At 38.4% G+C, this 21,989-nt stretch overlaps 1 protein-coding gene and 1 pseudogene across 25 annotated transcripts in view; one reads left to right on the forward strand and one right to left on the reverse strand.

The window, feature by feature from the left end:
- LOC123278917 (olfactory receptor 2AG2-like) overlaps window positions 1-21,989 on the forward strand; it is a 410,069-nt gene that overhangs the window by 118,951 nt on the left and 269,129 nt on the right. For 15 of the 25 annotated variants that reach the window (XR_011495858.1, XR_011495849.1, XR_011495850.1 and 12 more), the window contains one exon: window positions 10,887-10,959. The exons of 6 other annotated variants lie outside the window; for them this stretch is intronic. The gene's annotated coding sequence lies outside the window, so the exon portion shown is untranslated. 4 more of the 25 variants (XR_011495856.1, XR_011495857.1, XR_011495853.1 and 1 more) reach the window with 3 other exon arrangements.
- On the reverse strand, window positions 19,973-21,904 carry LOC106837604 (L-threonine 3-dehydrogenase, mitochondrial pseudogene; annotated as a pseudogene).

A 21,989-nucleotide genomic window follows, 5' to 3' on the forward strand; every position in this document is an offset into this window, starting at 1 on the left:
TGATCTTTATAATGTATTGTTGTATTTGATTTGCTAGTATTTTGTTGAGGATTTTTGCATTGATGTTCATCAGTGATATTGGCCTGTAATTTTCTTTTTTTGTGTTGTCCCTTTATGATTTTGGTATCAGGATAATGTTGGCTTCATAGAATGAGTTAGGAAGCCTCCTCTCCTCTTCAATGTTTTGGAAGAGTTTGAGAAGGATGGGTATTAAGTCTTCTTTGAATGTTTGGTAGAATTCACCAAGGAAGCCATCTGGTCCTGGACTTTGATTTTTTGGGAGGTTTTGGATTGCTGTTTCGATTGCCTTGCTGGTGATTGGTCTATTCAAATTCCCTGCTTTTTCTTGTCCAGTTTTGGAAAGTTCTATGTTTCTAAGAATTTATCCATTTCTTCTAGATTATCCAATTTGTTGGTGTATAGCTTTTCATAGCATTATCTTATTATTGCTTGTATTTCTGAGGTGTCTATTGTAATTTCTCCTCTTTTATTTCAGATTTTTATTTATTTGAGCCTTCTCTCTTTCTTTTTTGGTGAGTCTGGCTAAGGGTTTGTTAATTTTGTTTGTTCTTCTTTTTCTAGTCCCTTTAGATGTGCTGTTAGATTGTTTATTTGGGATTTTTCTTCTTTGTTGAGGTAGACCTGAATTGCTATAAACTTCCCTCTTAGAACCGCTTTTGCTGTATCTCATAGATTTTGGCATGTTGTATTTTCATTTTCATTTGTCTCCAGGAATTTTTTGACTTCTCCTGTAATTTCTTCATTGGCCCAATCATTGTTCAGTAGCATTTTGTTCCACATTTTTGTGTCTTTTCTGGTTTTCTTCCTGTAGTTGATTTTTAGTTTCATATGTTTGTGGTAAGAAAAGATGCATGGTATTATGTTGGCCTTCTTAAATTTGAGACTTGTTTTCTGGCCTAATATGTGATCAGTCCTGGTGAATGTTCCATGTGCACTTGAAAAGAATGTGTATTCTGTGGTTTTTGGATGGAATGTCCTATATATATCTACTAAATCCATGTGCTTTGTGTCATTTAAGGCCAGTGTTTCCTTATTGATCTTCTGTTTGGATGATCTATCCATTGGTGTAAGTAGAGTGTTAAAGTTCCCTACTCTTATTGTGTTACTGTCTATTTCTCCTTTTATGTCTGTTAATAATTGCTTTATATATTTAGGTGCTCTTATGTTGGGTGCATAGATATTTACAAGTGTTATATCTTCTTGTTGGATCGTTCCCTTTATCATTATATAGTGCCCTTCTTTGTCTCTTGTTACAGTTTTTGTTTTAAAGTCTATTTTATCTGATATAAGTATTGCTATCCCTGCTTTCTTTTCTTTGCCATTTGCATGGAATATCTTTTTCCATCCTTTCACTTTCAGTTTTTGAGTGTCTTTACATCTGAAGTGTGTCTCCTATATGCAGCACATATATGGGTCTTTTTTTTTTGTCCAATTGGCCACCCTATGCCTTCTGATTGGAGCATTTAGTCCATTGACATTATTCCTATTTAATATACTATGTATATAACAGTCTATATTGAGTTGATAGACTCTTTAGCTTGACCTCTTTCTAAAAGCTCTATTTTTTCACTCCCCTCCTCCTACATTTTGTGTTTTTGAAATCATATTGAATCTCTTGTTTTGTGTGTGTCTATCCATTACCCTCTTATCATTGACATAGGTAATTTTAGTACTTTTGTCTTTTAACCTTCATATTATCTTCACAGGTGGTTGATCTGCAACCTTTACTATATTTTTACCTTTACCAGTGATTTTATTGCCGGGTTTTTTTTTGATAATTGTTTTATCCCTGTTTGTGGTCATTGCTTTCCCACTTAAATAAGTCCATTCAGCATTTCTTGTAGAACTTGTTTTTTGGTGATAAATTCCTTTAATTTTTGCTTGTCTGGGAAGCTGTTTATCTCTCCTTCCATTGTGAATGACAACCTTGATGGATAGAGTATTCTTGGCTGTAGGTTTTTTGCTTTTAGCACTTTAACTATGTCATGCCATTCTCTTCTCACCTGTAGGGTTTTGGCTGAGAAGTCTGCTGATATCCTTATGGGCTTTCCTTTGGATATCACTTGTTGCCTTTCTCTTGCTGCTTTTAGGATTCTCTCCTTATCTTTAATTTTGGATATTTTAATTATAATGTGTCTTGGTGTGGGCCTCTTTGGGCTTATGTTGTTTGGAGCATTCTGTGCTTCCTGTACTTGCATATCTGTTTCCTTCCTTAGGTTAGGAGAATTTTCAGCTATTATTTCTTCAAATAAATTTTCTTCCCCTTTGTCTCTCTCTTCTCCTTCTGGGACACCTATAATATGAATGGTACTGAGCTTGATATTGTCCCAGATTTCCCTTAGACTGTTCTCATTCTGTCTAATTCTTTTATCTGTTCAGCTTGGGTGATTTCCTCTAGTCTTTCGTCTAGCTCGCTGATCCATTCTTCTGTATCTTCTACTCTGCTATTGAGTCCTTCTAGTGAATTTTTCATTTCCAGTATTATATTCTTCATTTCTCATTGATTGGTTCTTTTTTATATTTTCTAGTGCTTTGCTGATGAGCTCACTGTGTTCATCCAGTCTTCTCCCAATATCTGTGAGCATCCTTATGAGTTTTTGTTTGAACTCTCTGTCAGGTAGATAGCTTATTTTTGTTTCATTTAGTCCTTTTTCTGGGGTTTTGTCCTGTTCCCTTGCTTGGAATGTATGCCTTTGTCTCCTTATTTTGTCTCTTTCTCTGTGCTTATATCTATGTATTAGGTGAGTCGGCTGTGTTTCCTGATCTTAGAGAAGTGGCCTTATGTAAGAGATGCCTTTTGAGGCCCAGCAGTGTGCTTCCCTCTTGTCACCAGTCCAAATGATCCAGGAGTGATCCCATTGTGGGCTAGTTGTGTCCTTCTGCTGTGGCACGGTTGCTCTTAATGCAGGTACCCAGGGAGTCTAGTCTTTCCTTCCCTGGCCAACTGTTTGTAAATCCTGTTTGGGGAGCCTTAGCACCATTGGCTACAAGGTCTGACAGCACACTCCTCTTGCAGTTTTCCTGTTAATTGGGTAAGTACCCACTGTAGCTGGTTGCTAGGCTCAGGGGCTTAGAGTTGCCATAGGCTTCAGGCCTACAAGGCTGTTGTCAGTTCTGTTAGGAGTGCAGCTGAGTGGGGCTGGCCCTAGGCACAGGAGCACTCAATTGTTTCAGGTTTTGGAAGGTGGGGCTGATCCTTTTTATGGCTATTTGTGAAGCACAGGTCTTCTGCCGTTGATAAGCCTCACCCCCCCACAGGACCACACACACCATCAACACAGTCCTGGTCTGTGCACACTTCCTAACCCCTTGGATTGTACCCCAACACCCCACTGCAGAGGCCCCCACCTCTCCACCAATCCCCCACCCCCCCCCACGGTTCACCTGGTCCTTACAGAGGCCCTGCCCCACAGAGGTGGACACACTGACCTGCCTGTAGAGGATCAAGGCACCTAGTCAATGCAGGTCAACAAGTAGCCTGAGGGCTTGCTATTGGGTGGGGCTGGTCCCTAGGGTGGGCTGTCTGCCCTGGCTGAACTGGATTAAATCTGTGGTCTAGTGGGTGTGGCAGACCCCTGGGATAACAGGCCAGGGGAAGAATTTCAATGGTTTCTGCCAGGGTCTGTGTTAGCACACCTGGACTAGGACCAATGTTTCAGTCTCTGGAGAGCTATTTTCTCCCACTGAGATGCACCCAGAGCTCACCAAGTGAGTCTCTTTTCACCAAAGGACTGTCAGCCTTCCCTCTGGTGATTTTAGGTTGTTGAGATGAGTGAGTTTGTGCATAGGCCCTTTAAGACCTGGGTCTTTTCTCCTTTCAACCAATAGATTTTCTAGGGGTATTCCCCGCTGCAGTTAATAGCCAGCGAAGCCAGGTAGTAAGACCCTCGTCTCAGTTGTGCTGAGTCTGAAGGGTGCTTATGGCAGTATTGGCCCCTGCTCCGGACCTCACTCCTCCAGGGAGGACTGTGTACCTTAGGGTGGCTCCTGCCTGGTTGGCTGAGAAACTCTGCTGCTCCTGAAGGTGGCTTGGCGGTTCTTTTCATCCAGTTTTCAGTTTTCTATCCAAGGTAATTTTTCCAAAAATAGTTGTAATCTGGTTGTGTTCATGGGAGGAGATGAGTTCAGAGTCTTCTTACATCCCCATCTTGACGAGATCCCTATATGACCTTTATTATGACCTTCTATCCCCATTTTTTAAAAGAGTTTTTATCATAAGTGGCTGTTGGACCTTGTCAAATGCTTTCTCTGCATCTTTTGAAATGATCAGGTGGTTTTTATTTCTCATTTTGTTAATGTGGTGTTTAATGTTGATTGATTTTTCAGGTGTTCAACCATCCCTGTGTCCCTGGTATAAATCCCACTTGATCATGATGTATGATCTTTTTGATGTATTGCTGTATTCAGCTTGCCAATATTTTGTTGAGAATTTTTGCATCTATGTTCATCAGCGTTATTGGCCTGTAATTTTCCTTTTTTGTTTTGTCCTTGTCAGGCTTGGTATCAGAGAGACGTTGGTGTCATAGAATGTGTTAAGAAGCATCCCATCTTCCCTAATTTTTTGGAATAGCTTGAGAAGGATAGAGATTAAATCCTCTCTGAAAGTTTGGTAGAATTCTCCAGGGAAGCCATCTGGTCCTGGGCTTTTATTTTTTTTTGGATGCTTTTGATTACTGTTTCAATCTCTTTACATATGATTGGTCTATTCAGGTTATCTATTTCTTCTTGATTCAGCTTGGAGGATTGTAAGAGTCTAAGAATTTATCCATTTTCTCTAGATTATCCATTTTGTTGGCATATAGCTTTTCATAGCATTCTCTTATAATCTGTGGTATCTGTTATTTCTCCTCTTTCATTTCTAATTTTATTTATCTAAGCTTTCTCTCTATTTTTCTTTGTAAGTCTGGCTAGGGGTTTGTCAGTTTTTTTTATCTTCTCAAAGAACCAGCTCTTTGTTTCACTGATTCTTTCTACTGCCTTTTTTGTTTCAACAGCATTTATTTCTGCTCTGATTTTTATTATTGCTCTCTTTCTGCTGACTTTGGGCTTGTTTATTCTTCTTTTTCTAATTCAGTTAGGTGTATTTTGAGATTGCTTATTTGGAATTCTTCTTGTTAGTTAAGTTGTGCCTCTATTGTGATGAATTTCCCTCTTACTACATCTTTTGCTACATCCCATATGGGTTGATACGGTATGTTTTCATTTTCATTTGTCTTCAGATATTTTTTGAGTTATATTTTAATTTCTTCAATGATTCATTGGTTGTTCAATAGCATGTTGTTTAATCTCCACATCTTTGTCCCTTTCTGAGCTTTTGTCTTGTAATTAATTTCTAGCTTCATAGTATTGTGATCAGAAAAGATTCTTGTTATTATTTTAATCTTCTTAAATTTATTAAGGCTTGTCTTGTTTCCCAACATATAGCCTATCCTTGAGAATGTTCTGTGCACACTTGAGAATGTGTATTCTGCTGTTTTTGGATGGAGTGTTCTATTTATGTCTATTAAGTCCAACTGGTCTAGCTTTTCATTTAATTCCACTGTTCCCTTGTTGATTTTTCTGTCTGGATGATCTATCCATTAATGTTAGTGGAGTGGTGAGATTCCCTACTGTTACTGTGTTATTATTATCTTCTTTTAGGTTTGTTAATAGTTGCTTTATGTACTTGAGTGCTCTTGTGTTGGGTGCATAGATATTTTAAGTGTTATGTTTTCTTGGTGGAGTGTCCCTTTCGTCATTATATACTGCCCCTCTTTGTCTCTCTTTACCTGTCTTATCTTGAAGTCTGCTTCGTCTGATAGAAGTATTGTGACACCTGCTTTCTTCTGTTTGCCATTATCTTGGAGCATCATCTTCCATCCCTTCACTCTGAGCCTGTGTTTGTTGTTGGAGCTGAGATGTGTTTCCTGGAGGCAGCATATTGTTGGGTCTTGTTCTTTAATCCATCTCACCATGCTGTGTCTTTTTATTGGAGAATTCAATCCGTTTACATTTAGGGTGATTATTGATATATGAGGGCTTAATGCTGCCATTTTATTACTCACTTTTTGGTTCTCCGGCATTTCCTTTGTTTCTCATCCCATTTGTTTCAGTCTACCAATTGGGTTATGTAGTTTTTCATGTTGGGTTTCTTTGTTTTTTTCCTTATTCATTATTTGTGTCTCTGTTCTACTTATTTGTTTAATTGTTACTCTGAGGTTTGTGTGCAAAATTTTGTAGATAGTCAGTTTTCTGATGGCCTCTTATTTGCTTAGACTAAACTGATTCAGTACCCTTCCTCTTGCCTTCCTATATTTTTTTGTCACATTTATTCCCTCTCGTGTTGTGAGTTTGTGGTTAAAATAACAAGATTATCTTTGTTTTTGGTGTTTTCCTTCCCTTTATCTTTAATGTTTTACTTAAGTATTTGCTAATCTGTTCTGATGTATAGCTACAATTTTCTGATTTTGTCTACCTATTTATCTCCTTACTCCATGTTTTGTAACCCCTTTCTCCTCTTTTTTTTTTTTCAAGTATGAGGGCCATCGTGAGGACTTCTTGTGTGTGTGTGGGGGTCTTATGGCTATAAACTTGCTTAGCTTTTGTTTCCTGGGAATGTTTTTATGTCTCCCTCATATCTGAAGGATATTTTCACTGGATAGAGTATTCTTGGCTGAAAGGTTTTGCCCTTCAAAGATTTGAATATGTTATTCCAGTCTCTCCTAGCCTGTAAGGTTTCTGCAGAGAAATTCACTTCAAGCCTGATAGAGGTTCCTTTGTAGGTTATTTTCTTCTCCCTTGGTGTCCTTGGTATTTTTTCTTTGTCATTCACTTTTTCCAGTTTCACTACTATGTGCCTTGCAGTAGCCCTTTTCACCTTGACATATTTAGGAGATCTGATAGCCTCTTCCACATGGAATTCCATCTCCTTCTCTAGGCTTGGGAAGTTTTCTGCTATTATTTCTTTGAACAAGCTGTCTGCTCCATTCTCCTTCTTGTCTCCCTCTTGAATACCTATAATTCTTATGTTGCACTTCTTAATTGAGTCAGATATTTCTCAGAGACTTTCTTCATTTATTTTTAGCCTTAATTCTCTCTCCTCCTCTATCTGGAGCATTTCAACATGTCTATCCTTGATTATGCTGATTCACTCTTCTATGATGTCTGCTTGAGCATTCAGGGAATCCATATTTTGTTTTATCTCTTCTATTGTGTCTTTCATCTCCAGTATTTCTGATTGATTCTTCTTTATAGTTTCAATATCTTTTCCAAGAGTTCTCCTGAACTTGTAATTGTTTCTCTACATTCTCTTTTAACTCGGTGAATTTTTGACGATAGCTATTTTGAATTCTCTGTAATTTAGAATACATACTTCTGTGTCCTCAGGACTGATTTATGGGTACTCATCATTTTCTCTCTGGTCTAAGATTTAATATAATTTTTGATACTCCTAGAGGGCATGGCTCTGTTTTTGTGCATCATGGTATTATTTGGTCTCACTTACTGCCTATCATCACTGGATGTGGGTCAAGAGCCATGTATTCTGAGCCCTTTGCATTCAGCTGAGATCCCAAGTACTGGAGCTGGTGCTGGGCAGATGGAGGGGAAGGGATGCTTTCTTCTGCATGCTCTCAGGGTTTTCTCACTCTGGTCTTGCTATCTGCTCTCCTGGGGTGTTGGTTTGATGAGGTCACCCCTGCAGTAGCTTTCATCTTGATAGGGGCTTTCCTCTAGTCTGCAAGGGACTTTGGGTATCTTTGATGTCCCCATGATCAACATCCCTTCCCCTATTCCTTCCTTCTCACAAGCTGCCCACAGTCCTAGTTCCCAGTCTTTTGGGGATGGAGTGGAGTTTTCCCTTACCCCATTCCACCTTCTCTGAGAGGGGCTCCAGCTTCTCTCCCCTCTGTCATATGGTTGTGCAGGTCTCTCAGACATCTTTTGTGTTGTATTTGGATGTCCTCTGTTGGAGTATGAATCCCTTTTTCATTGTATGGTGGAGGGGAGAGATTACCAAGAAATCTCCTTCTGCCATGATGCTGATGTCACTCCCGTTTTATGACTTGGTGAGGCATTTAACAGAAGCCAGATCACTGAAAGTGCTGCCCATTGTGCTACTCAGTATGACATGACCCTGCACGACTCCACTTGCTGTGAACATGCAATCCTGAGCCACGAGTGTGGAACCCAGTGTGCTTTTTAATAATGAAAAATTCTGTTTTGTTTAATTTTGGAAAATTCTCAGCAATTATCACTTCACTTACTGCTGATTTTCATACTCTCTCCCTCTGCCCATTGATTCGTTAGTAATGTTTTTAATTTTACACTCATGCACCACATAACAATGTTTTAATCAATGATGGACCACATATACAACACAGGTCCTGTGAGATTATAATGAAAATGAAAAATTCCTATTGTTTAGTGACCTTGTAGCCATCATAACATGGTAGCAAAATGCATTGCTCATGTGTTTGTGGTGATGCTGGTGTAAACAAACCTAGTGCACTGCCAGTCATATGAAAGCATAGCACATACAATTATGTATAGTACATAATATTTAATAATAATAAGTGATTACATCACTAGTTTATGTATATATTATACTATAGTGTTTATCATTATTTTAGAGCGTACTCTTTCTACTTATAAAATAAAGTTTACTGTAAAACAATATGCCGTGATATGCTGGCAGAAGCCTCATACATCTCATGTTTACTACATCTCTTGATTGAATCATTTTCTCTTGTGCTTGACTTGATCTCATGTTGTTTTGTTCATCATGGCCCCTAAGTGTACAAAATCCACTGTTAATGTTGCTGGTAAGAGGCCACATTAAGTGATTGACCTGGAAGTGAAATTAAAATCCTTTAAGGACTACAAAGGTGGAAAATCAGTGATGGTTATTGCTCACCAGTCAGTCATGGCCCATTGCACCATAGCTATGATCTTGAAGAACAAGAGCAAAGTGACAGAAGCTGTTTATCTGCTTCACTGAAGGCAACAAGACTAAGAAAAATTTGAGAAGGGCCTATATCAGACATGGAGAGGCTTCTAAAGACCTGGATTGAAGACCAAACACAGAATTGTATCCTTCTCAGCACCATGATGGTCACAGTCAAAGCAAAAAGTTTGTTTGTGATGTTGAAAGAAAAGGCTGGACCTGAATATGATGTCGAATTTACTGCTAGCTCTGGGTGTTTTAAATGATTCAAGAATTGTTATTTGTTACATAATGTGAAAGTGAGTGTTGAGTCTATGAGTGCTGATGTGAAGACAGCTTAAGAATTCTTGAAAACTCTAGATAAGATGATTGTGAAGAAAAATTACTTACCCATGTAAATATTCAATATAATTCAAACCTCTCTATTTTGGGGACAGATGCCTGAAAGAACTTTAATCCATAAGGAGCCCAAGTTAATGCCAGGTTTTAAGGATTTTAAGGACAGGATGATAACTTTGCTTTGGGGTAATGCTGCAGGCAACGAATTGAAACTCTTTGTGATTTGGCACAGTGAGGATCCCTGGACCTTCAAGCATATCCATAAGCACACACTTCCAGTGTACTACAAGAGCAATAAGAAGTCATGGATGCCCCAGCCCTTCTTCCAAGATGCCCTCCTGAATTTCTGTGCCAGCAAAATGGAAAAGTACTCTTTGGAGAATAAAATACCTTTCAAGATTTTGCTTATTGTTGATAATGCTCCAAGAAATCTTCCTTTTATTGGTGATCTTCATCCCAATATCGAAGTGGTGTTTTTCCCTCCAAAAACCACCTCCTTGATCCAACCAATGGATCAAAGTGTTATAGCAGCTTTTAAGGCCTACTATCTAAGGAGGACCTTTGCCCCGGCTATTGCTGCAACTGAAGAAGACAAAACTGCTCATGCAATTTTGGAAGGATTACATCTATGACTCCATCAAGAACCATGCTTGGGCTTGAGGTGATGTCACCAAGGAGTGTGTGAATGGCATCTGGAAGATGCTCCAGAGGTTCATCCATGACTTCAAAGGACTTCCCAAGGATGACGAGGTTGCCAAAATCAACAAGGCTGTGTTTGAGATGGCAAACAACGTTAACTTGGGTATGAGTGAGGACAACATTGAGGAGTTCCTAGAGTTTTTTACTGAGGAATTGACTAATGAGGAGTTGTTGGAACTGGAACAGGAACACATAGCTGAAGAAGAGGCAAGAGAAAAGGAAACTGCAGGAGAAGAAAAGAACGCCCCCAAGAAAATATACAGTGAAATGTTTAGCATAAGCTTTTGCAGACCTCAACAAGCTCCTCAAAATTTTGAAAACGTGAATCTCAACACCAAAAGGTTTCATTAATAGAAAGGAATTTTCATGGTGCCTTATCTGCTTACAAACAAATCTCTGATTAAAAAAAGAATCAAACCAAGCAAACCACCATGGACATATTTCTGAAAAGAGTGACACCTCCTCACGAAGAACATCAGGCAGTTTCCAAAAGAAGACGTTGCATGACAGCTCCATGCATGTTATTGTCCCTGAAGACCTTCCAGTGGGACAAGATGTGGAGGTATATTGATGATCCTAACTGTGTTGGCCTAGGCTTATGTATGTGTTTGTGTCATAATTTTTAATAAAAAATTTAAAAAATGAATAAAAAATTAAAAATTAACAAAAGCTTATAGAATAAGGATATAAAAATATTTTTGTACAGCTGTACAATGTGTTTGTGTTTTAAGCTGTGTTATTACAAAAGAGTCAGAGTTAAAAAATTTAAAAGTTTGTAAAGTAAAAAAGTTACAGTAAGCTGAGGTTAATTTATTATTGAAGAAAGAAAATTTTTAAATAAATTTAGTGTAACCTAAGTGTACAGTGTTTATAAAGTCTAAAGTAGTGTACTGTAATTTCCTAGGCCTTCACATTTACTCACCACTCACTCATTGACTCACCCAGAGCAACTTCCATTCCTGTAAGCTCCATTCACGGTAAGTACCCTTTACATTTTTTATTTTTTATACTGTATTTTTACTTTACATCTTCTATGTTTAGATACATAAATACTTACCGTTGTGCTATAATTGCCTATAGTATTCAGTACAGTAACTTGCTGCACAGGGTTGTAGCCTAGGAGCAATAGCCTATGCCATATAGCAGGCTATACCATCTAGGTTTGTGTCAGTACACTCTACCATGTTTGAACAATGGTGAAATTGCATGATGAGGTATCCTTGTCGTTAAGTGATGCATGACTGTGTTTGGTTTCTTTTAAGGCCATTTTGCTTTCACACTCTCTTTTTTAAATCCATTATTGTTAAAGTTTTTACCTTTATAACTTTAATAATTTTAAGCATATTTGTTTACAATGTATTTTAGATTTTTCTATTATTTCCAGTAGGTAAGTATTGCCTTTCATTGTGTAGGCTAACTCTCCATTCATGGTGGTTCATTTATATATGTAGTTTGGAATTTTTTTTTGAGGAAGATTAGCCCTGAGCTAACATCTGCTGCCAATCCTCTTCTTTTTGCTGAGGAATACTGGCCCTGAGCTACCATCTGTGCCCATCTTCCTCTACTTTGTATGTGGGATGCCTACCACAGCATGGGTTGCCAAGCGGGGCCATGTCCGAACCTGGGATCTGAACCAGGGAACCCCGGGCAGCCGTAGCGGACCGTGTGCACTTAACCACTGTGCCACCGGCCAGCCCCTGAAATTTTTTATCTCAATTTGTGCTCATCTCCAGCTGTGCTTTCTTTATTTTGTAGATTTTAATCATGAGATTTCTGAGATCCATTGGTCGTAACTATCCTGACATGATGGTTTAGTGTTTTGCATCTGCCAGAGTCCCAGAGTGTTCAATGTACAGGGACATTTTCTATTTTAATAGATCAGCTTTGAGTTAAACCAACAAAAAGGTGGTTTAAGACCACATATCTGCGTGTGGCACAGCCTAAAGTTTCAGCTCCTGAGGGGCGACCTAGTACCATCCATGATCAAAGAAAGGCAGAAAGTATCATTTCTTTGCCATCTCAGGGAGCATTACTTCCTAATTCCCTTTAATGTGGGATGAAGGGGACATTCTTGAAGGCACTGGTCTTCATGCAGGAGCTCAAGTCTAGCTTTCACAATTTGTAATGGTCTGATTACGCACCTCCATTTTTACATTAGCTTTATGATCTTAGCTCCAAGCTTCTAGTACCTATGTCTGTGGGAAACTCTCATGAGTATGGAATTAATAACTCATATTTATCACTGTCTATTTGATTTTCTTATTCTGTTTCTGGGATTGGGAGTTTCACAGTTTTTTTCTTACAGTTCAATTCTGTAGTTTTCTGATACTTTATACAGAATTTCCATTCATTTGATTTGGGTAGTGTGAGTACCCACATCATCTCAGTCCACTTAGTCTACTAACTTGCTACACATTCCTTTAAAGATTATTATTTTAATTAATGCAAAAAAAAGAACATCACAATTCAAACCTGTGTAGTCAACACTTAAGAAAAAATATTACCATTATACTTGGTCCACCAGGATATATACTTGGTCCTCCCTGCATCTTTTTTCATCACTCCCGGAGGACTATTTAGCCTTTATTCTGTTACTTTGATCTATTTGTCCATTTCAGGGACAAAAATCACACTGTTTCAACTACTATAGCTTTATAATAAAATGTTATATATGACAGGCTAAATCACCTCACCTTTTTATTTTTAAAAATTGCCTTGGTAATTCTAAGCCAGAGTTTTTCATCCTTGACACTGTTGACATTTGGGCCCAGATCATTCTCTGTAGTGGGTGGGGGAGGGCTGTCTTGTGTATTGCACTATGTGTAGCAGCATCCCTGGCTTCTACCCACTAGAAGTCAGTAGTAACTCCTCTCCCTGGTTCCACTAGTTGTTACAATAAAAAATGTCACCAGGCTTTGCCAAATATCTCTTCAGGGGCAAAATTGCCCCTGGCTGAGAATCACTCCTCTAGGCACAGATGTTTTAGAAATAGCTTCTTCAGTATCACAAAAATCTTGTTAGAATTTTGATTGCAATTGAATTGATTTAAATGAAACAATTTGTAGAAAATTGATCCTTCTTATTTAACATGGTATGTCTCTCTGTTTATTATATTTACTCTAATATCTTTCAACAAAGTTTTTAGTTTTCTTCATAATGGCCATGAATATCTTTTTCTAGATTTATTTCTACTACCTTACAGTTTTTGATACTATTGTTAATAATAACTTTTAAAAGAAAGTTTTCTATTTGTGGTTGGTTACAGAAATGCAATTAATTTTTGTATATTGACCTTATGTCTAGTAGCATTGTTAAACACATTATTTCTAAAATCGATGTTTTCTACATAAAAAACATATATACAAGTAAAGGCAGCTCTTTTTACTCTTCATATACTTAATTTCTTTCTTTTCTTTTCATTCTCAGCTATTGAGTGCTTACGTACAATATTGAGTAGAAGCAGTGATAGTAGGCATCTTTGTTTGCCTGATTTAAAATAAATGTCTATAAACTTTTATCAGTATGAGAACTTTTGTAGATTTCATTTTAAGTTAACTTTATTGAGACATAACATAAAAACAATTAAGTGCAGATTTTAAGTGTATAGTATAAGTTTTGATAAATATATGTGCCCATGTATCAAAGAACTAAATAAAAATTAAAACACTTTGATCACTTAAGAAAGTTTTAGAATTTCCTTAATTTTTCTCAGCAAATTTTGTGGGTTTTGGTATACAGGTCTTAGTATATTTGATACATTTGTTTCTAAGTATTTTATTGTTTTGACATTATTTAAACATTTTATTTTCCAATTGTTTGTTGCTAGATTATAAAAAAATAATTTATTTTGACATATTGACTGTATCCTTTGACCATTCTAAACCCTGTTATTAATTCTGGCAGGTTTTTTTGGTGGATTTTTAAAAGAATTTACTTTGTAGATAAACATGTCATCTGCAAATATATACTGCTTTGCTTCATCATTTCCAATCTGTATAAATTTTATTTCTTCACTTTGCCCTACTGCACTTGCTAGAACTTCCAGTACAATGTTGAATAGTAGTGATGAAAGCAAACATATTTGCCTTGTTACTAATATTAAGGAAAACATTCAGTGTTTAAGCATTACATATGATGTTGGCTGTGGTTTTTTGGTAGATGTCTTTTATCAGATTGAAGAAGTTCACTTTTATTTCTAATTTGTTGATATTTTTTATCATGAATGAGTTGAATTTTGTCAAAAGTTGAATTTTATCAAAAAGTTTTTCCACCTATTGAGATGATCATATGAATTTTCCTCATTATTTTATTAACATGGTAAATTACATTGTTTGACTTTTTAACGTCACATGGGCATAATGTACTATACTTTTATACATTGTTGGATTTGATTTGCTGATATTTTGTTGAGGATTATTGTGTCTATATTCATGAGGCATAGTGGTCTGTAATTTCCTTGTACTGCCTTTGCCTGGCTTTGCTATCAGGGTAATATCGTCCTCATGAAACGAATAGAAGTTTCTTCTTCTATTTTCTGACATTGTGTGTAATTAGTATTATTTCAAGTTTAAATTTTTGGTAGAATTTGCCAATGAAACCATCTGAGCATAGAATTTTCTTTGTTGAGAACTTTGTACATATATTCAAGAGATGTATTGCTTATAATTTTCTCTTCTTATAATGTTCTTTCTCAGGTTTTGCAATCAGGGTTATGCGGGGAATTTGTCAATTTTATCTTAGGTTTTTCTTTTATTGGCATGAAGTTATTCATACTATTCCTTCTTTAATATTGCTAGAGAATTAAAAAATTTTTAATGTTTTCTATTGTTTTCAATTTCATTGCTTTTATCTTTATTCTTTTCTTTTTCTATTTACTTTCTCTCAATGTATTTCTAATTTGCTATTTACTTTCTCTCAATGTATTTTTAATTTGCTATTCTTTCTCCAGCTTCTTTTTTTTTATAGGTGTTTCATTTAATTAAAAATTTGAAGTCAACATACTGAAATATCATAAATAAAACCAAAACTAAAATTGAAATAAAATTCTGGTAGAATAAATGATATACTTTATCAATTGTTTAATTGTTTTTCATCTGGGATGTTTTTTCATTTCTGCAAAATACCATCTTCCAAATATTAATATTAATTAATATTAATGTTAACATAATGACATGCAATAAGACCTCCCTCTCCCTTTAACAGCAGACTGCCAGTTAGGATTTTTTTCTGCAAGATTCTTTATGGTATATATTTTTTCATTGAGATAAATTCATATAACATAAAATCCACAATTTTAACCATTTTAAAGTGTATAGTTCAGAGGTTTTCAATATTCACAATGCCATGCATCAAAGGGCACTACTAGGAAAGTGAAAAGACTATCCAAAGAAGAGGAGAAAATTATATATCATCTATCTATCTGTCTACCTTTGTATCTATATCCAGAACATTTTCAGCACCCCTAAAAGAAACTTCATCTGAATTAAACAGGAACTCCCCATTTCCTCTTTCCCCAGCCCCTGAAACCACTGGTGTACTTTCTGTCTCTATGAATTTTCCCATTCTTGGAATTTCATATAAATGGAATCATATAGCATGTAGACTTTTGTATCTGCCTTCTTTCACTCAGCAGGGTTTATCCACGTTGTAGCATGTATCAGTATCTCTTTCTGTTTTATGGTGAAATAACACTCCATTGTATAGATCTACCACATTTGTTTATCCATGCATCAGTTGATGGACATTTGGGCTGTTTCCACTAGATGATTATTATCAATAATGTTGCTATGAACATTTGTGTATAAGTTTTTGTGTGAACATGTTTTTATTTCTCTTGGAAGTGAAACCCAGGAGTGGAATTGGTGAGTCACATGGTAATTCTATGTTTAATTTTTTGAGGAATTTCCTGTTTCCCATAGCCATTGCACTATTTTACATCCCCATCAGCAATGTAACGAGGGTTCAGTCTCACCACATCCTCTTATTTATTCCCTTTTATCTCCATCCCTACTCTTTTTCTTATTTCCTTGATAGACACCCACTTTAATGGATTTGAATGTGTGGCAATATTGTGAACTTGTAAGTATACTGTAAAACATTTAGTGTCATTCCCCATGAGTATATGTTATTAATTTATATAACTAGTTGTATAATAGAAACTTTGTTCTATTTCTTTTCTATGTGATCTTCTCATATTGTCTCCTGGATGGTAACCTCATTATAGTGGGACATCTTATATGGTGGTTAAAGATTCCACAAGCAAGCGTTCCAAGGAAACAAGATGGAAACTGTGTGTTATTTTTGTGGCCTAGCCTTGGGCTATAAAATATCACTTCTCCAGTGCTCTGTAGCTGAGGCAATCACAAAGCTTGCTCAGTTTCCAAGGGAGAGGACACAGACCCTATCTCTTGATGAGAAGAATGTCAAAGAATTTTGATCTCTCTGAGAAGCATCATGGATCTTTAAGCTGTTGTTAAATAATAGGTGGATATGGTGGACTTTATCTGACTTGGAGAACCAGATACCATTTTGTTGTCAATCATTGACAAAACTAGCTAAGTCAGATTTCTTATAGTATTCTCCCTTACAGAGGTTTATTTCTATGTGAGTGCGTTATGTTACATCTAGAGGAGAGTCTAGTCACATTGTAATAATAGCTTATATTTTTTGATCACTAACTATGGGATATTAAGCATTTAGCATTAATTTTCTCAAATGTAATTACCACAACAATCCTTTGAAGTAAGTGCTGCAGTTATTATTTTTAAAATTTTTTACTATTAACTAAGCTAGTGCACACTGATTCAGCTCTGCTGGTTATGAAAATGTTGAAATACTTCCATACTGGGTGATACATAGCTGCAACCTCAAGGGCCTGCCTAGCTTTCGTGGTCACCCTGACTGCACCAGTCTCCCCCACAATCCAGCAGCACCTAAAGGACTAGGTCTGGGCACTGCAGAGAGCCAGATCCCCCCCAGACAGGTCAGTGCTGCTGCCTTTCCATTTTTAAACATTTTGAACCCACTCCTAAATAGCATTATTTTACAAATGAAGAAAAGAACAGACACAGAGAGGTTAAATGATTTGTTCTGACCACACAGCCAGGATTCAGCTCAGGAAATCCTAGTTCCTGACCTGTGCTGTTAACCACTCTCATGTAATATGCAGTCTGGGAATGTTTGCTGAATAAATTGGCACAATCAAGGCTGTAACCTCTTTTCCCCAAATGATGGAGAAGGAAGTTTGGAAAGAGAGAAAGATGCCTCTTTGAGTCCTGGAGGCCAGAAGAAATGGATTTTCCCAGGGTGCTTGTAATGGTTTTCAGCAGAGGCAGATGGATCTCCCTGCAAAATTTGGCTTGGATGTCAAGACGGATGATGCCACACACATACACACAGGGTGAATGAAAAGGTTTATTACTTACATGCTTGAGGTCTCTGCAGAGAACAGGGAAGGCCTTTCAAGCAGATCTGAAAAGGCTTGAGAGAGCAAGGAAGGCAGACTGGCCTGGGCTTTTTATCATGATTAGTGGGGTGGCTGAGATGAGGGTTCTTGCAGGTGGGAGGGGGCTTCTGTGATTTGAATCTCCTACAGTCACCCAAAGATGGAGCACCTGTGTTTCTCATCAGCTTACCCACATGTGGGCACAAGGGGAAGAAGAAAGGGTGGGGCTTGAAAGTTGTTAACAGTGAAACATTAAAAAAACCCCAAAATGCAGTCATACTCCTCATTTCAGTGCTTTATTCCAGTGCCTTTTTCCTTCCCAGCCTAAAGGTAGTTCAGTGTATGAGAAAGAGCGCAGAATTTCATGTCTGAGTCCTTACAGGCCACGTCTTAAGGAATGAATCTGCGAGCGCTGGCAAAAATGAAGCTCACAGTCAGTTCTACTCACAGGATTTACGAAACATTCAAAAGGGTAAGAAAATTGCAGAGATAAAAGATATATTTGGGTTAGCTTGGCTGCTTGGCATCCCTCTTAGGTTTCTTATGGGGAATGTGTCCTAGGTGGTGAGGATGATTGGCGGTCAGTGCCAGGTGAAGAATTTCCCAGGTATGAAGTGCAGCAAAGAAAGGTATGCCAGGTTATTTATGGTACTCAGCAACTCTTGGCCTCAGCCACTTCCTGAAACAACTTCCTGATAGAGGAAAAACAGTAATTCTGCCCCTCAGTAAGCTACATCATCCAGGTTCAAATGTCTGAAATTTTTGCTGTGCCATACTTCTATAATCTTTTCCTGGCATCTGCACCTTAGATAATTCAACATCCCCTCATTTGCGTTTGCATTATAGTTCCTAGGTATTTTCCTTTCGTCTCCAATTTATATCTAGGTCCTTAGGCAAGATTGGCTATTACCTTTGCCTGAAAGATCTAACTTTAGATTTTCGCTGTGAAAATTATTAGGGGATTAGATGATAAGTTTGGAGTGGAGCTTAGAAATGGGAACCACCTAAATCTTAGAGTTCAGTGACCAAATTGCCTTTCCTCAAGGACTTATCTTCCCCTCCCACATCTTTTCTCTAGCCTCTCAGACTAGTCAGCTGGAAGAAAGAGAAAAGAGAAGAGATTACTGTAGCCATTTTCTCTCCAGAGGCATGAATGACGGTCAGGCTTGTAGAAACAAACTTCCACTTTCTCTAACATCATTCCCTCTGTTTTTCTTTCGTCATTATCTGGACATTCATTCCATCTCAGCCTCCTGTTTGTCTCTGGATCTTCATGCCTAGAATGGGGAGATAACTGGTATATTTCAATCCACTTGCTCCAGGATCCTTCTGTTTTTTTCCTTCCTGTTTTCTCTCCAGAGGACTCTTCCATACACAGGGGATAATAAGAGTAAACATTCTCTTTTTTAAAGACTTCAGTAAATCTTTACTAAACATCTACTAAGAGTGAGGCCCTGTGCTAATAACACAGAAATGTGTGATGAATGAATTGGCCATTGCCTGTGTAACTGTGTTCTATGGGGCAGGGGTGAGGAGACAGAAGTGTAACTAAATAATGAACTTAAAAGATGCTAACTACAAGATGTGAGGAATGTACTCCATGTCATATACTGAGGAAAGAGCTACTAACTTTACCTATCTAGTCCTTCCCAGGCCAGTTCAAAGGCTACCTCCCTGTAAAAGATTCCTTAATGACCAACCAGTTGTATTCTCTGTCTACTTGACCAGTTGACCAAATTTCCCATTTCATACCTTCCATGTCACTTACCGCATTGTAATTTAGCTCCCCACTGGATTGTGAGCTACTTGAGCACAAGGTCCATGTCTATTCCATTTTATGTATCCTTCAATTTGATTTTCAAACATGTTATCATTTAAAATTCTTGAATCTTCATGACTGAGTTTGGTCTATACTTTTCTTTCCCTGTAGTGTTCTTGTCCAATTTTGGTGGCTTGATGAAACAACCTTATAAAGAAAATTAGTTGCCCTGTCCCTTCTTTTGCCCCCATTCTCCAAAATAGTTTATGAGACAGGCATTTGTTTTTGAATATCTAGTTATCCTGCAAAAATGGGTCTGGAGTCTTTCAGGGAAGGAGAATTGGAAAACAAATTCTGTTCCGGTTAGCTGCACTTTCTAAAGTGATTGTGTCTTTTTGCATTCTCACTGACAGTGTATGTGAATTCCAGTTGCTCCACCTCCTTGTCAACACTGGTACTGTCAGTCATTTGAGTGGGTATGTAGTGGTATCTCATCATAGTTTTAATTTGCATTTCTCTGGTAACTAGTTACATTGAACATTTTTTTCATGTGCTTATTGACCATTTGTATATCTTCTTTTGTGTAATGTCTGTTCACATCTTCTGCCTGTTTTCTTTCTTGGTCGGCCTCTTATTTTGAGTTTTAAGTGTTTTTTACATGTTCTGGATACTATTTTTTTGTCAGATATCTGCCTTGCAAAATTTTCCCCCATTCTGAGGCTTGACATTTTGTTTTATTAACTAAGTCTTTCAAAGAGCAAAAGTTTTTAGTCTTTTTTTTTTTTTTTTAAAGATTTTATTTTTTTCCTTTTTCTCCCCAAAGCCCCCCGGTACATAGTTGTATATTTTTCGTTGTGGGTCCTTCTAGTTGTGGCATGTGGGATGCTGCCTCAGTGTGGTTTGATGAGCAGTGCCATGTCCGCGCCCAGGATTCGAACCAACGAAACATTGGGCCACCTACAGCGGAGCACGTGAACCCAACCACTTGACCACGGGGCCAGCTCCTAGGAGATCATCTTTGATAGTCTTCAAAACGTAATCTTTGGTCTCTAGTCAAGAGAATAACCGAGTCTTAAGGGTGTTATTTAAACTAATTTTAATTACATACAAACGTCACATACTTTCACCTTCCCAGAAATGGTGCCTTCATCTTAATTAAGGAAATGAAAACTATTATGACTTAAGTCTTCATTCTGTGATGCATGTGTTTAGACAAGTTTAGGCAAACAGCAAAGATTTAGAATTCCTACCACTGAGCCTACAGCATTTTGAAAATGCTAAAGCCAACTCAATTCTCCATGTGGCAGTTCAATATGGCTGCAAAAATTTAGTCCAATTAGTCCTTCAAGCCCAGATAACTGAGACTTCTTGGGATATAAACCCTCGGGGTCGTTATGCTTTTCCCTTGACAGCTGTCCAGGATACACGAGCTCTTCCTCTGGTTCCTTCAGTTCGCTTGGGCAATTCTGGTATCAGAACCATGGAAGTTCAACATTGTCGTCACCAGCTCTGGAAGATCAAAATCATGTTTCCACTTCCAGTCCTTCCGAGCATTGCTGTCATCAAGGCTCACTGGCCAGCCATCCGCTATGGTCTGTCGAGCAGAATCCACGTTGTATGTGATCTGGAATTCTGGTATGTGCTTGTGAACCTCCTGGGCCAGCTCCTCTGGGGTGAAGCTCATGGCGTTGATGTTGTAGGTCCTCATGGAGAGGGACTCTGCTGGGGCCTCCATGACCTCCAGGGTGGCCCTGAGGCAGTCATCAATGTACATCATCGGGAGCCTCGTGCTGGGTTTCAGGTTGCACTCAAATTTGCCATTCTTTACAGCATCGTGGAAAATCTGGACTGCATAGTCAGTCGTTCCTCCTCCAGGTTGGGAGTCAGCTGAAATGATTCCAGGATACCTCAGGCATCGGAAATCTAACCCATACCGGTAATGATAATATTCTCCCATGAGCTCTGCGTGGACCTTGGACACCCCGTAGATAGTCCTGGGCCTCTGGACGCAGAGATCAGGGGTTGGGTCCTGGGGAGAAGTAGGTCCAAAGGCTCCAATCGTGCTGGGCACAAACAGTCGCAAACCGTGTTCCACTGCAACGTCTAGAACATTGTGCAATCCAGTGATGTTTACGGCTTTGGCCAAGGAAACGTTCGCTTCCCCAACTGCACTGAGCAAAGCGCTGTAATGAAACAGCCAGGTGATGCCGTTGTTCACCACAATCTCCCGGAGATTCTTGTAATCCAGAATGTCTGAATAAATACACGGGCCACTCTGAAAGATGTGATCGGGGGGTTTCCTTATGTCAGACAAAATCACATTGTCCTTCCCAAATCGTTTTCTCAAAAAGTTGGCAAGTCCCACTCCAAGCTGGCCAAGACCCCCTGTAATTAAGACCCGTGGCTGGTCTGTTTCAGAGAAAGAGGCAGAGTGGAAGTTGGCATTGGCTGGAATTTGCCAAGGGGAGGCGCCCAGAGACCGGGCGGGCAGGGCAGACGTCCGACAGCCACAGGCTGGGCCCAGCAGCAGCTGGCCCACGACGTGCTGCAGCATCCTAACAGCCGGCATTTTCTCCTCAAATTCCCTTCCGACGCCGCCGCCCAGAGATGCTGCGCTGCGGCGCCGAGCCGGAGGAGCACGTGGCGGGAGCCGCAGCGCGTTGAGCCGAAACCCCCAAAAGTTTTTAGTCTTGATGAAGTTCATTTTACTAATTTTTTCTTTTAATAGTTTGTGCTTTGTGTGTCCTGTTTAAAAAAGTCTTGCCTAACCCAGTGTCAGAAAGATTTTTTTCCTAGGTTTTCTC

The sequence above is a fragment of the Equus asinus genome, chromosome 20 (genome assembly GCF_041296235.1).
Source record: "Equus asinus isolate D_3611 breed Donkey chromosome 20, EquAss-T2T_v2, whole genome shotgun sequence".
Taxonomy (NCBI): domain Eukaryota; kingdom Metazoa; phylum Chordata; class Mammalia; order Perissodactyla; family Equidae; genus Equus; species Equus asinus.